The following is a 17,390-nucleotide window of genomic DNA, read 5'->3' on the forward strand; positions in this document are numbered from 1 at the left end:
GAAGAGCAGCTGTTAAACAATCAACAACGTCTTCCAGAAGCTTCTTGAACAAAACGCTTCTCTGAGGAGCACAGGATGTTTTCCTGTGCGTCACAGGGCAGCAGTGTGAGGAATGAAGATCGGCATCATCATCCTCACCCTCTGACATGTGTCTCACTGTGTGTCCCACTGAGGCAGAATCGTGTTCCTGTAGCGTGTGCAGAGCAGCGATCTGACCCAAACAGCACCACACACTAACACATTCATTCACCAGAGCTGGAAATCTCACAGAATCTCTGGCACTCAAACGAGACTTCAGAGTAAACAAAGATGGCGGCCGGCGGGCAGGAAGAACGGGTGATGATAGTTCATAAAGAAAAAAGAACAAACTGGATGAAGGGGTGGAGACGGCGTGAACACGGGCTGCACATGTTACTTTATGCTGCACGCTTGCTTTTGTTGCCATGGCTGCGGTTGCTGTGCTTCCTGCTTCAGTCAGCTTGCTTCCTGATTGGCTATCATTTGGTTCCACGTGACGATCCACAGAGAGCGTGCTCGGCTGTCTTCGGGGTTCCCCCCACACAACGGGATATCAGATCGTCGGTGCGGCCACGACGTTCTTCCGAGCAGATCAGGGGAAGTAAAATCACTCTGAGCATCCGTCACAGCACAGGAACGTCTGAGCGATCACCGTTAGAAGCATCAGGGCTCTGCTACTTTAGTCTGAAGGAGGGAGTCAGGCCCAAAATCAATCCAACAATCCAAACCTCCACATTGAATAAACAGCTAATCCTCACACGCTGCACCGTGACTAATTATAGATGCAGATCAGTTTCTGATCAATGGACTGATCGACTGATCATTTCAGTTTGATTAGTGAACTATCTGCTGAGGGAGACCTTCAGTCAGGAGCATCTTTAAGGGACTCAAGTAAAAACTAACAGAACAGAAACATTTGTTCTCAGCAGCATTAATAAACGTCAGAGACGTGCAGCTACGGCCACGTTCATGAGTGTGAATCTGTTTCTGTGTGAATCTTTGCCTGTAACTGTGTCCTCACACGCTGCTCCTGTTTGTGGGTTTAACTCTGCACAGAGATGCTACAGATCTGTGTTTGTGATGTGTCAGACCTTGAAAGAAGGCGTCTCCGGCCTGATGAGACTCGGCGCTCTCCTGCGGGGCCAGACGCTCCACCCCGGGGTTTGGGGAAAGAAATTGTGCATTTGTGGAGGTTGCTCATTGTGCAGGGTCATTAAGGTCCCTGACTGTAATCAATAGCAGTGTCAGTAGGTGGGATACAGCGAGAATGCTAACCAGAGTGTGTGTGTGTGTGTGTGTGTGTGTGAGAGAGCTGGTATCAGTGTCTCCAGCAGAGGTGGAGCAGCCTTTCATGCGATGATGGATTTGCTCTCAGATGTGGGCTTTTGAATGCAGACACGGTTTGCAGTGATAAACAGCATTAGACTAATCTTCATGGGCTTCACGGTGCAGGAGAAGCAGCGTTGAACGCTCCCGTCACATCGTGATGAATGGAGTGTGCCGCCGTCATCAAAGTCTATCTGCGCGGCTGACAGTGATTTTTGTCAGTTTGAGGTCATTTTGTGACGGCATGTAAATGAGACGCTTGTTATCTGAGTTTTCCTCAGGTTGACGCAGGTGATCGGAGCGACTGCAGGAGATCGATGCAGGAAAGCATCACTGTGGTCATTAAAGCTGCAGAGGAGGCTTTGAGAAGTGTGCAGGGTTCATTCATCAGTGTCAGCTGACGGCAACGTGCTCCATAGTGCACAGTATGCCATGATGCGTGCTGCGGCAGACGACCACTACCAACATGTCCCTTTTTTGACTTTTTCTACATTAACACAACAACACAATCCTCCGTTACACCATCCCGGCTCCAGCAGCTTCATCTGATGACGATTCATCTCTGTATGACTCTCTACAAACACACGTCTGCATGCTAACAGCTAACAGCTAACAACCTGCTCTTAGACGCCGTCTCTCAACTCCAACTCCATCCTCGCTTCTTGTTGCTAGTCGGACTGTAAACAAAGCCGCGCACGGAGAAGGAACGCAATGGCAGGAAGTCCTTCATCGCTAACCGCTGGCTACACCAGAAACCGCTCCCAGTGGCTACGTCGCTGTCAGGCGATATCCGATTGTAAGATTGATCGGTCTGTGATCTGCAGGGACTCACCCATCAGCTTGTTGTGATAGTGTCGTGTTCTCATCAGAAGCACTGATCAGAGGAAGTCGTACGGATGAGGACAATTCTTCAGTGATGCAGTGAAATAAAACGTCCAAACACGTGAGAACACAACATGCTATCTGTTCTCAGAGGAGCTGATTGGTTTATAGTTTATTTTTTCCTAAACTGTTCAAACAGTCGAGCTCTGACGTCGGACTTTCAGGAGCGGTGAACACGTCCCTCAGATTTGATGCTTGAGGCCGTGACTCAAAGCTTGTGTATCGTATCGAGCGTCACATCACAGATTCATACACACAGACCCACTCCTCTTTATTTCCCAGCGTTCTGTCGCGTCCCTGAGCTGTGCAGCGAGGTCAGCTGTGACGTCCAACATGTGCCACAGCGAAGCCTCAGCAGAGCGTCTGTTGTTGGATTACAGGCCTCAGCGCTGACTCTCCCTCCACACAGATCCTCCTTCAATGGGCTGACAGCTCTCTGCAGGCGAGCTGAGCCACAGGGCTTTAACACCTCCAACCAAAAGCCTCCTTTTTCATGAACCTCCCTCTTTCACCTCCACAGTCACACTGAGTCTGCCATTCACTCCCTAATTTCCTCACTCACTGAATCAGCAAACTTTATCCACCTGAAAGACCTTTTTCTCCGTCGTCCTCCTCCTCTCTAAACGCTCCCTCTCCCATGCTGCGTTCCAATTACTCCACGCTGTCATAAAGCCGGACTGCACCGCCTTATCGCTCCTGCAGGAGAGAGAGCGCGGGCTTCAGCCGGGCTTATCAAAATGCTAATGTGTTTGAAAGGAGACATTAGTCTTCCTGAGTAAAGGAGGCTGGAAAAAGTGCATTATTAAACAGCCGCCTGTTTCATCGTGTAAAAGTGGCACTATCTCCCCCCTGCATGGCACATGTTCGGGCTTCAGCTGCAGCACGTTCTTCATGCAGGCGCCGGAGCCAATGCAAACTGCACAGCAGCCTCGCTCTGTGTGAGGAGGAGCTTGAGATTAGACACAGCAGGAGGAGGGAGACGGGCTGCGTTTGTGGACACGATGGACCTGACGGATAGGAGGTGCTAAACGTTGACTTGATCTGTATGCTGCTCGTTTGTTTTAGAGCGCCACCTGTAGATAGGAAGTTGTAGAGTGAACAGAGGCTGCAAACTACCTGTGAGTCATTCAGACCAACAGCACAAGTTCCCTTTACAGACGGACATCACCGGCCAGGAGAAGCTCAACACTCGTTTACAGTTAGAAACAGGAACGTCCAAAAATCTGCTTCAACTTTACACAATAAACTTTTAAACCGATCAGTGACTCAAACTCCTCCGTCATCCTCAAGCAACTACAGAGTCTGACGTGCAAATCTGTGCACATATGTTTTCTCCAAACACACACACACACACACACACACACACACACTGGGCACCCTGTTAGAGGTTTCACATGCTGTTTGATGTTGTTTCTGAGCTGGTCCTCGGCTCGGCTTTGGCTCAGTGCAGATGGAGTCTGGCATCACAACACGCACTGAACACATGAGATAAGTTGGACATCTCCCTCAGCTGGCTGTGTGTGTGTGTGTGTGTGTGTGTGTGTGTGTGTGTGTGTGTGTGTGTGTGTGTGTGTGTGTGGACAGAGCTAGCAGCATGCAAAATGCTAGCTGTACTTCAAAGGGTTCTGCTGTGATACAAACAGAAGCTCAGTGTCTGTGCCAGCAGAGACCACTGCTAATACTGTGTGTGTGTGTGTGTGTGTGTGTGTGAGTCCCTGATCTCCCTAAGACTCTTACTCAGCTCCCCTGAAGGCTGACACCTTGAAACCCACCCAGTAAATTACTGAGCCGTCTTCATGTAGACGTGCTTCATCCATGAAGTGACTCACAAAGCGTTATGCAGTACCATGCATGCTTTCACACGCACACACACACACACACACGCACACACACACACACACACACACACACACACACACACACACACACACACACACACACACACACACACACACACACAGTATGCCTGTAAAGTGAGGTTTCATGCTCCTCCTCTGAGCTTTGGAAACCTTCTGCTCGCTGGTTTCACTGAGCTCTCAGATATCAGATGTGGATTTCAGTGTCTGGCAGGTCGAGTCTGCAGCCTCCTGCTCGCACGTTTTCATTGGCTGATATTTATAACTTTAACAATCAGAACCAGGAGTGACTGGTCGGATGGACCCGTGCGCCCGTCCTGTCCGACTCTCCGCCATGAACACAGATATTCAGTTTAAAGATTCAAAGCAGGAAATCTTCAGATGTGCTGACGATGAATCTTTGATTAAAATATTGTTCCATTTCTTTTCTGATAATCAGCTTATTGAAGCAGCTCAGCCGGCTGTGGCTTCTGCAGAGACTGATATGTAAAACTCAGCAGCCTCCACCTGCTGCACCTTCCTCTCCATCCTCCTCAGAACATCCTGACATGACTCTGTGGGTGTTTTAACGTGTTATATCTGCTTCTTCTGCCTCTCGTGCGGCACATGCAGTGTGTTTCTGGCTCTGATGTGGAGCCTGAGCCGAGCGCAGAGACACTTTCTGGGCAGCAGAAGAATCGTTTGCACCTTCTGTTCCTCCTAAACGGCGACAAACGGAGCTCCGAGTGTTCAGTCGGGATTTTCTCCTCATGAGTAATCCTCGAGATGGAGCATCATCTTCATCCTGCTGCTGACTGATACGCTACATGCACACAAACATGTCACACACACACACACACACGCGCGCGCACACGCACGCACGCACGCACGCACGCACGCACGCACGCACGCACGCACGCACGCACACACACACACACACACACACACACACACCCCGCCTCATTTATCTCCTGTGAGACCAATTATCCATCTACTCAATAACTGGAACTGCCACAGCTGTCAGCGCCAGCCATGCCACGCTGCACACACACACACACACACACACACACACACACACACACACACACACACACACACACACACACACACACACACACTCATTGTTCTTCTATCTGTGTGAGGACAGGTTTATTTTCAGACATCATTACATGGGGAAGTCATCCTGGTATGAAGCAGGATGTGTTCTGGTTCGATCATCACATGCTGCCTCCTGAAGCTGAACCAGAAACCCGATCAGAACCGGGTTTCACTCGTTAGCATGTTAGCATGTTAGCAAACATGGGCCGTCTGTGGTCAGGGGAACCATGCAGGATGTTGTTCAGCATCATTATGTGCAAAGTTTCCAACAAACATGACGTGAGGAACTCGACACGCTGCAGCAGTAACGTTCTTTGATTGGCCGTCGTGTGCTCCGAGTCGACAGGAAGTCAGCTAGCTTCATGAAGTGGTCGATGATGAAACTTCACTCAGGGATTATCAGACTGTAATCCTGCTCGAGCATGCATTCGTTCCGAAGCGTCTTCTGCGTCATCACGCTGCACGCTCATTCATGTCTTCGTTATATTTTGTTGCGTGCTGTTTTTAACACTTTGGGCCGTAACCAAGGCAACCGCGATGGTGGACTCGATCTTCATGAACGTTTGACAGAGCTTCATGACGTCCCAGGAGACCTCGCACCCTGCAGACCCGTTTGGACTCAACAACACGACTGTGACACCTTTGTTCAGCTGGGTAACCATCAGGAGCGTCGCTGTCTCACTGTGCACTCACTGAACACGTTCTGGACCTTCATCTCAGGTGGGTGTGTGTGTGTGTGTGTGTGTGTGTGTGTGTGTGTGTGTGTGTGTGTGTGTTACCACTGACTTCACTGAGATGTTGGCTGTTTGTCCGAAGCTGCTTTTTATAGACGTGTTGTTTCAAACACGTTACATCAACATGCTAAATGATTCGTATGTTTTGAACATGTTTTAATCGTCCGTCCGTTTGTTCTGATTTCACTGCAGCTTCTTAAGTTTAAGCTGTGATGATGTTATCCTGTTCTTCTGTGTATCACATCACTCAGACTCTTTGAGATCAGCACACACACACACGCACACACACGCACACACACACACACACACAGACACACACACACACACACACACACACACACACACACACACACACACACACACACACACACACACACACACACACACATCAGTAACAGAGCCTTTGATTGGTCAACAGAGGGCGTCAGGAAGTGGCTAAGTGGGCGGCTAACGGTGTTCAGCACAGAAACATGCATACATGTTCAAGAAGACGTCGCGTGTTGGATTTATAGTCAGGACTTACTTTACAGCGCGGGGGAGAGCTGCTGCTGTGATTGGTCAGACGGTGGTGAACGTGTGCAACGCTTCGATTTGAGCACAAGAGTGCAACGTCTCGGAGGGACTGGATATCTCAGGAACGCCACGAGGGCGTGGCTTCAAATATGGCTCAAACTTGCACTTGGACTCAAAGATGAACTGATAAAAGGTCAGAGGTCAAAGGTCACTGTGACCTCACATCCATCCCTCTCTAGTGAAAGCTACATCTCTGTCTGTCCTCTGTATGAATGAATGAAAGTCAGGATCAATCAGACACGACGTCCATTTTCTCAGTGCACACATAGCATGTCGTATATATGATGTATATAACATGTATACAACATGTATATAACATGTTGTATACATGATGTATATAGCATGTTGTATATATGATGGATATAACATGTCTATATGATGTATATATGATGTATATAACATGTTGTATATAACATGTTGTCTATATGTTGTATATAACATGATGTATATAACATGTTGTATATAACATGTTGTCTATATGATGTATATAACATGTTGTATATAACATGTTGTCTATATGATGTATATAACATGTTGTATATAACATGTTGTCTATATGTTGTATATAACATGATGTCTATATGATGTATATAACATGTTGTCTATATGATGTATATAACATGTTGTCTATATGATGTCTATATGATGTATATAACATGTTGTCTATATGATGTATATAACATGTTGTCTATATGTTGTATATAACATGTTGTCTATATGATGTATATAACATGTTGTATATAACATGTTGTCTATATGATGTATATAACATGTTGTCTATATGATGTATATAACATGTTGTATATAACATGTTGTCTATATGATGTATATAACATGTTGTCTATATGATGTATATAACATGTTGTATATAACATGTTGTCTATATGTTGTATATAACATGATGTATATAACATGTTGTATATAACATGTTGTCTATATGATGTATATAACATGTTGTCTATATGATGTATATAACATGTTGTATATAACATGTTGTCTATATGTTGTATATAACATGATGTCTATATGATGTATATAACATGTTGTCTATATGATGTCTATATGATGTATATAACATGTTGTCTATATGATGTATATAACATGTTGTCTATATGTTGTATATAACATGTTGTCTATATGATGTATATAACATGTTGTATATAACATGTTGTCTATATGATGTATATAACATGTTGTCTATATGATGTATATAACATGTTGTATATAACATGTTGTCTATATGATGTATATAACATGTTGTCTATATGATGTATATAACATGTTGTATATAACATGTTGTCTATATGATGTATATAACATGTTGTATATAACATGTTGTCTATATGATGTATATAACATGTTGTATATAACATGTTGTCTATATGATGTATATAACATGATGTCTATATGATGGATATAACATGTTGTATATATGATGGATATAACATGTTGTCTATATGAGGGATATAACATGTTGTCTATATGATGTATATAACATGTTGTCTATATGATGTATATAACATGTTGTCTATATGATGTATATAACATGTTGTCTATATGATGTATATAACATGATGTCTATATGATGGATATAACATGTTGTATATATGATGGATATAACATGTTGTCTATATGAGGGATATAACATGTTGTCTATATGATGTATATAACATGATGTATATATGATGTATATAACATGTTGTATATAACATGTTGTCTATATGATGGAAATAACATGATGTATATATGATGTATATAACATGTTGTATATATGATGGATATAACATGTTGTATATATGATATATATAACATGTTGTCTATATGATGGATATAACATGTTGTCTATATGTTGTATATAACATGATGTATATATGATGTATATAACATGATGTATATAACATGTTGTCTATATGTTGTATATAACATGATGTATATATGTTGTATATAACATGATGTATATAACATGTTGTCTATATGTTGTATATAACATGATGTATATATGATGTATATAACATGATGTATATATGTTGTATATAACATGTTGTCTATATGTTGTATATAACATGATGTATATATGATGTATATAACATGTTGTATATAACATGTTGTCTATATGATGTATATAACATGATGTATATAACATGTTGTCTATATGTTGTATATAACATGATGTATATATGATGTATATAACATGTTGTATATAACATGTTGTCTATATGATGTATATAACATGATGTATATAACATGTTGTCTATATGATGTATATAACATGATGTATATAACATGTTGTCTATATGTTGTATATAACATGATGTATATATGATGTATATAACATGTTGTATATAACATGTTGTCTATATGTTGTATATAACATGTTGTATATAACATGTTGTCTATATGTTGTATATAACATGTTGTCTATATGTTGTATATAACATGTTGTATATAACATGTTGTCTATATGTTGTATATAACATGATGTCTATATGATGTATATAACATGATGTATATAACATGTTGTCTATACGATGTATATAACAGGAGCCTGTGTAAAGCAGTGAAACGTGCTTCCGCAGCAGCAGCAGCATCAGTGAGTGCGGGCTCTTCGGGGGCTGCTATCTGCGGCGCCTCTCTCTGTCCTCTCCAGCTGTTTTGGCACGTTGTGAGCTCTTGAGATCTGAAGAGGGGGCCAACTCATTTTGAGCAGCAGTCTTCAGCAGGGTCTGCCCAAATCTGCGTGTCAGGGTCGTTCTACAGAGCCAATGAGCTGAAAGCTGCACGAGTGAGCTGAAAGTGGAAGCTGATCCTGTGACTCTTATGTAATGTTATCTCCACACTCTGTGCATGTAGACATGAGTTACTTTGTTATGTGAGACTGGTGAGCTGAAGACCAGCATGCACTGCAGCACACGGAGTGTTTCCTGCAGCTGTCTGTTGGCCGTGTCTGTGATAATGGCCGAACACAAGCCTGCTGATTCAATCACTGTTGTAGAAGCTAATTAGCTGTTGGTGCTAAACTGTGTGACTAAACTGTGAGTCATGTTGGACCGCAGCTCTCTGACTTGTACAGGCTGTGTGTGTGTGTGTGTGTGTGTGTGTGTACTATTACTCTGGCTGCTCAGTGTCCTGGACTGACTCTGTTTATCTCTGCAGCGTATGACTTCACACACACACGGTCACTTCACGGTGGAGAGACGGGAGAGGAGCAGCTCTCACCCTGCGCTCTCTCTGCTCTTCATGTTGGAGAGGTGTTTTTCTCTCATGGCAGCACACATCCTCTCTGTGTTTCACGCTTGCAGGACATTTCTGGGGCTGAGTACCTCTGCAGGTAGAAACGTGTTAGCTTAGCAAAAGAACCTGCTTGCACGTAGAGACCGAGGAAGTCACAGAGCGTGTTTTAAGCTTATTGTGCTTTTTATCAGGTCACATTCTCTAAACAGAAAGTCTGAGTCTGACAGCATTCTGTGTTCACTCTCAGGTAACACTGAAGCATTCTCGCACCTGCTCAGACCCTCAGGTATCTCAACACTCCATGGTCTTTGGTGCATAATGATGTGTGTGAGCACGTGCTGATTGACAGAATAAGATAGCATTACGCTCAGGTTTGTTATTAAAAATATATTGTCCCCAAATATTAGAATATACTACACAGACGTGGGCGTAAACTGGGCGGTAGGTCAAGGAGCAGTTTGGGACTATGGGCTGATTCACACCGTGCCACGAGAGAGGACACACAGTCGCATGTCTCGGTGAAGCTGCCTCTGGTAGCTGTCGGTGGCAACAGGATCAACAAACAAGCTACATGTCCGTCTGGGTTCATACTGCAGACACTTGTTACGCCTTTAAGTTAAGACAGAGTTACGATAAGTTAAGGCAACACTTTGGCAGTAAAAGAGACTCCGCAGGGATCAAACGGGCCGGCTAACGTTAGCAGGTGTGAAAGTGATCAACCTAAAGATGGGACGTTTAACACACGTTCGTTAACACTGACATATTGCCTTACACACGTTGATCTGCCATGTTTTTCTCCAGCACTGTGGCTCACACACAGTAAACATCTGAAAGCAGAAGAGTACCTGTTTGCTGCAGGTCATCCTCCCACCTGTTGCCTTTGAAGCCACAGTTATGAACACATTATTCCTCTGGAGCTGTGACAGGTTTATTTCCCCAAATCTCAGACAGTAGAAGACACACCTGTGGCACAGCGCTGACTCGCACACACACCTGCTCAGACAGACCAATAATCACACATCGTGTGATTAGGAAGAAGGTGGAAGAGATTTAATACCACTGCTGGACCTCATGTTGGTCAGCAGAGCCTCATTAGGAAGCAGCATCGTGTGCTGGCAGCTGACTTAATGAGTGTGTGCATGTGTGTGTGTGTGTGTGTGCGTGTGTGTGTTAATGAAGAAAACAATAAGAGAACAGCAGCAGAGTCTGATGACAGAGACACAGACGATGGAGCTGGGAGCTACAAACAAAAGACATTTGTGGTGTGTGTCTGCGGTAGACGCTCGCTGCCTAATTAACGTGTGTGCAAGTCTGTGTGTGTGGGTGTGTGTGTGTGTGTGTGTGTGTGTGTGTGTGTGTCAGGACCCCCATAGAACTCTGTTTTCCTCATTTGCGGTGACAAATAGGCCGCCCGTGGAGAGAGGGCGCTGCGATGCTCGGCGCTGCAGTTGACCCCTGACATCTCATTTGGACCTGATAGATGAGAGCAGAGGCAGAGAGCTGGTTCCCTCTGAAGAAATGACCCGACACACACACACACACACACACACACGCGTCAGGATGTTACCGGACAGGTGCTGGCTGATGCTGTTGTTTTATGTCTGGATTTTCATTTTCTCGCTGATATTCTGTCAGACAGATTTTCTGCTTTTTGGTCCCTGAGGTGAAATTTGTCTCAGCGGAAGGTAAAACATGAAACAGCAGAGACACACAGGTACAGACATGGTGACATACATGAATGCATGAATACAACAGGTGACAGCATGATGCAGAGAGGATGTGAAACCATCATTAAAACCGACACCAGTCGTCGTAGTGAGCAGGAACTGTTTCTCTCGTGCAGACTGAAACAGTTTCCTGTAGTGGCTGTAGAACGAGCCGGCTGTGCAGGAAGCTAACGGAGCACAGCGGGCGAGTCAGGGACAAAGTTACTAAGCAACCGTCCGCTTCGGCTCAAAATAACAAACTTTGTAAACCAAACAGGCAGCGAGTGATTCTATATCATAAATTCACGTGTGACCTTTTGTTCTGATCTCCGTCTCATACACGCTCAGCGTACGCTCTGCTCTCGCGCCTGGTGCGTTCGGTGTCACGAGCTGCAGGAGCACGAGTTTGACGAGAGTACGTCTGTGTGGTCGTCCCCTCTTTCAAAACCCTCAGAGATCCAGGGAGCAGCTCGGTGTGACGCCACGGTCGTTCCATGACTTCATCTTAATGCGGACAGTTTGTAAAATAAGAAGGTTGAAGTGAAAGCTTTGGAAACTGCTGGACACCTCAGAGGTCTCACTGTGTGTGCAGAACACCTCCTACTGATTCATCCTCTGATGATGTGGAAGCGCCTGCTTCATCTTACGTTGTGTGGAGACACTGAGCTGGATCGTTCGGATCGTTCGGATCGTTCGGATCGTTCGGAGCGAAGCACTGTCAGGTGAAGGTGTTCAGGTCGTGCTCATCGTGCAGCTCCGGCCTTAAAGGAGCTGTTCACGAAGTCTGCGCCCGGTTACGATCACAGCGAGCTGCTATAAAGCCAGATGCTGCTGCTTGTAGAAAGGATCTCATTGTGAATAATGGTGCTCACTAATGATCACTAATGCTTTTCCCTTTAAATCCTCCTCCTCCACATTTTTCATCACGATGGTCCATTTTCCCTTGTTCCCCAGAGGCCTGCTAATTACAGGCGGCTCCACAGCGGACTGTACCGATGCCACGCTGGTATTTATACTACAAAGCTACGAGCTGTTTGTTGGCGACATCAAGAGTCACTCGCTGTCTTCCTGAGACAATAATAGAGCCCAGAGAGACAAAGTGTTTGATATTCAAATCAAACTGGAACCAGAGGGAGAGGAGGGAGCGCCAAGCTGACAGACAGACAGACGGAAGAGAGAGAGAGAGACAGACAGAGAGAGAGACAGACAGACAGAGAGAGAGGGAGGAGAGCAGGGCGGTTTGGTGAAAGAGAATCTCCATGTGCAGCTGGTCTGTAGGAGCGGCTCAGATGTTTGTAACTTGCAGTGAATGTGAAGCTGTGATTGGAGGAAGAGTTGATGGTTATTGTTCTGCTTCACGTGTGTGGCAGACTCGTGTCGTCTTCAGGAGCCATGCAGGCCCAGTTTGTACCAGCAGCATGAAGAGGGATTAAAACACACACAGCTCACACTGTCGGCTCGTCCAGTAACACGACTGAACTGATATGACTCCTCTGCACGTGGACGCTTCGTTTGGTCTCTGGGTTTACGTGGCACCAAAGTGAAACTGATGGCAAACAAGCATCGATAGATGTGTTCGCTGATTCTGTCCAACTAATGAGCTGCTGAACGCTGTGACGTGATCCATCTCGGACAAATCACCTGCTGTCGCTTGTTTACTTTTACTGGATTCAGAGACATTTTATTTATCTCTCCTCCTCCTCCTCCTCCTCCTCCTCCTCCTCCTCCTCCTCCTCCTCCTCGTTTTTCTGACCACATTTGGACGAGAGGCTGGAGTGGGAGGGGCTTGAAGGGTTAGAAAGCTTTCAGCCTTAATATAATGTAAACAGGTGAGCTGGATAAAGATTCTCCCCGTACAGTTGTCATGAAGAGAGAAATGAGCTATAGAGACCCAAACTGTTTTTTGTACCAGGCTGTAAACATGTTTATTTCTGCTGTAGAGTTTAACATGGGGCTCTATGGGGACTGACTCACTGCTGGAGGCAGCCTCAAGTGGACACCAGAGGAACTGCAGGAGGTTGCTGCAGTGCTGGAGCGTGATAATCCAGATTATCTGATGGAGGAGTTGAAGTGATGCAAAAGGACTTAATGAGCATCAAGTAAAGACCTCTGTTCTCATCTCTGCCGGTGTGTCTGTCAGCAGCAGTGGGTCCATGTTCAGGTGAGCGGTTCCTTTAATACACACACACACACACACACACACACACACACACACACACACTGTCTGTCTCTTCCTCCAGAGTCAAACAGCATCTTCCTGCTCAGAGTTCAGACAGGTTCACTCTGCTTTAAATAAGATGAAGCCCCCATTTCTCCACTTCAGACCCCCTCTCCTCCAGACTCATCATTATTCTCCCACCACCCCCCCTCAAGCTTCAAATGTAAGCCGGTTATTCTCTGCCCTTTCTAATCCGAACTTAATCAAAGGCACACACACACGCACGCACACACACACACACACACACACACACACACACACACACACACACACTGTCACAGAGAGATGGAGGGAAGAGGAAGAAGAATGGACGCAGCAGCTGAACGTCGTCGAGGGAAGACGCCAACTTGTTCATGTTTAATATTCCGACTCTCCTCTGGATGAGGAATCACAGAGTGACGGGCTGTTTAAGAGGATTTCAGATCAGCAGCTTTAATGTGGCAGAAACCGTCTTTAACATGAGCAGAGAGCACAACACCCGCTGCAGCTCTTCAGATGGGTTTACATGGCGGAGGACCCGAGGTCTGTTACTTGTGTTCTGCTCCGTGTGTGCAGACTGCTCTGTGAAATCCGCTCGGCTGTTTCACCTTGGACGAATGATTATCGTTCTCTGGCACCACGTCGGGGGAGATAAAAACCTTCTCTGGGAAATGGCAAGCAATTAAAAGTTTATTAGCCATTCAAGACCAAAAATAATTACTGCTTCTGCTCCATTGTGTTTCACAAAATAGCTGTGGGCTGCAATCATAGGCTGTGTGTACTCATATACACAACACACTCAGCACACAGAGACACACACACACACTGAGAGAGAGAGGAGCAGCATGAAGCTCGACCGCTCAGCTCATCTCCAGCTCTCTTTGATTCTCCCCCCCCACCATGCAGGACACACAGAGAACATGTCAGCCTCAGTTTGAGTCGCTGAGCTGCACAAACGTGGAACAACGGACGATTTAAAGACGTGTGAAGACTTTTCATGCGTTTGTGTTTTCAGAGAAGTTGGAGCCAGAAAACATTTTGAGGCTGCTCCACAAACAGCTCGTCTCTCGTCTCTCGACTCTCGCCGCTCGTCTCTCGTCTCTCGCCGCTCGTCTCTCGTCTCTCGCCGCTCGTCTCTCGTCTCTCGTCTCTCGCCGCTCGTCGCTCGTCTCTCGTCTCTCGTCGCTCGTCGCTCGTCGCTCGTCTCTCGTCTCTCGCCGCTCGTCGCTCGTCTCTCGTCTCTCGCCGCTCGCCGCTCGTCGCTCGTCTCTCGTCTCTCGTCTCTCGCCGCTCGCCGCTCGTCGCTCGCCGCTCGCCGCTCGCCGCTCGTCGCTCGTCGCTCGTCGCTCGCCGCTCGTCGCTCGTCGCTCGTCGCTCGTCGCTCGTCTCTCGTCTCTCGCCGCTCGCCGCTCGTCTCTCGTCTCTCCAGTCTGCAAAGAGCACAAACACAGTTTTATCATGTCAAATGTAAAACAGACGGGCCGTTTGAGTTTTGTAAGAGCCAAAAATAGTCCTGCTTCAAGATCTTCTAAAAACAAAGGGCGACAGGGAACACACACACACACACACACACACACACACACACATACAGAATGGGAGGTGAAGGCAGAGGAGGAGGGAGGGAAGATGGCGGTCGGTCTGACTGGAGCTAATGTTCCTCTGCAGTTATCTGTGCTTCTCCTGCAGTCTGCTGCTGCGTCGCCCCCGGCTGGAGAACGAGCCGTCTGCTCCACCTGAAACGTGTGAACGCTGCTCAGAGAGAGATCGACAGTGTGCTACACAAAGGTTACTGAGCTAACGACCGGGGCAGGAGGAGATCAGGCTGAATGCAGGAGCCGTCGTAGAAAAACTCAGACGTTCCGGTTTGTATTCAAGTTCAATTTTTCAACTCAGGTGACAAATTTGATTGACACTGGGTCAAGCCTTCCGTCCATCCATTTTCCACTTGTCCGGGGTCAGGTGGCGGTGGCAGCAGACGTCCCTCTCTCCAGCAACATTTTCCAGCTCCTCCTGGACGATCCCGAGGCGTTCCCGGGCCAGGCGGGATATACAATCCCTGTAGCGGGCTCTGGGTCTGCCCCGGGGTCTCCTCCCAGGTGGACGTGCCCAGGAGGCATCTTAATCAGATGCCCGAACCACCTCGACTGGCTCCTTTCAAGAAAGCCTGTCAGTCTTAAAGTTCTCCTGAGGTTGCATCTGAAATCTTCAAACCAAACTCCATTCAAAAAACAGTCATTTTAAAGTAGTGTTCTCGTCGTCTCACAGACAGACCTGACTTCAGCCTCTTTCCAAACCTGCCTCCTGATGTAGTTCTCTCAGCATCCTCTCAGCCTGTTTATTGTCATTAAATCTCAGTAACATCTGTTTGTTGTGGCTTCATAGCGCTGTAGTGAGACAGATCTCAGCCCACGTGTGACTTGCTAGATACAGTGAAACTGCCACTCAGCGGAGACAGATGGACAGGCGCTCCACAGCTGAAACAGAACGCCGGTAGTTGGTGTCCATCAGAGAAATCCTGGTACTGATCCGAGCTAACAGCTCATCACACTGGGCACTGGTCAGCCTCGAGGAGCTGGAAGCAGCAGGAGAGTTCAGGAGGAGGAAGAGGAGACATGACCTGAGCCGTTTGTGATGTTCTGAACACAGACACTGTTTGGTTTTGTGACGTGTCTGGAGGGAGAATATTCACAGACTGTGTTCCACCAGCGTGAGCAAATCCAGACGTAACGCGAGGCAAACATTAGCTCGACTTTTGGTCTGAACTCAGCTTTGCAAAGCTAAACTCCCGTTAAGGGACAAATGCCTGAATATCCATCCTCTAAACATTGTTGCTGATTCGCTCTCAGGCCGTCCGACTAAATAATTTATGAGAAAGTGTGCGAGTGTGTTGAGAGAAGGAGCAGTCATCTGTCTATGTTGTGCTGCTGCTTGTTCAATTAGAGAACTAATTCAGAGGCAGGCTGACAGCTGAGAGGTTTTAATTATAATCATGCCACACGGCCAGTATAATAAATGAGTGAATTAAGGAGCCGAAAGTTTGATAAATGTTGTTGATTGCACAGATCGGTCCAATCAAGGCCGACACCATATCTGTCAGAGAGCCGCGGTGTCTGAGAGACGGAGATAAAGAGGAGGAGGTGCAGAGACTCACTGCAGCGGAGAACAAGATGAGTATCACAGACGCTCTTCTTACACTCTTCTTCTATTGTTCTACCTCGTGTAGCAACATCTCCTCTCAGGCTGACAGCTTACTGTTGCACTCCGGTCGCTGCAGACGCTCGCTCAGTGCTGCAGCTGCTACTGGAAAACAGCTAAATGAACTAATCAAACAACAACACCTCGCTCACCGCCGGGAAACAAATGAGTTCAAGATATCTGCGCATGAACGCTGAAGCTGGAGGCGAGGACAGAAAGACTTCCTGTTTGCAGTTTACCTGCTGACCTGACCGAAGGTCAGAAGGTCCTGACGCCTCAGCAGCAGGGACATGCAGCCTGTAGTCATGTGTGATGAACCACGCAGGCCTAATGCTGCTGATAGAGATGCAGGCTCATGAGTGGTCGCAGACAGCACGAGCAGTACAGTGAGTTTATTTCTTGTCAGAGCAATTCAGCAGATATGAATTAGATTGAAATTGAACGAGAGAGAAAGAGATAACGAGGAGAGAGGGATGTCGCTGAGAGACAGATGAGATTCATTTCATATCTCAGAGAGAGAGAGAGAGGCGCTGGCAGAGCTGGACTCGTCCAACAGAGGTCAAGGGTCAATTTACTTTCCATTCAGTTTGTTGAG

Source organism: Semicossyphus pulcher, unplaced genomic scaffold, assembly GCF_022749685.1.
Source record: "Semicossyphus pulcher isolate SPU_LCO1_2020_fin unplaced genomic scaffold, fSemPul1.0.p SCAF_23, whole genome shotgun sequence".
In the NCBI taxonomy this organism is placed as follows: Eukaryota; Metazoa; Chordata; class Actinopteri; order Labriformes; family Labridae; genus Semicossyphus; species Semicossyphus pulcher.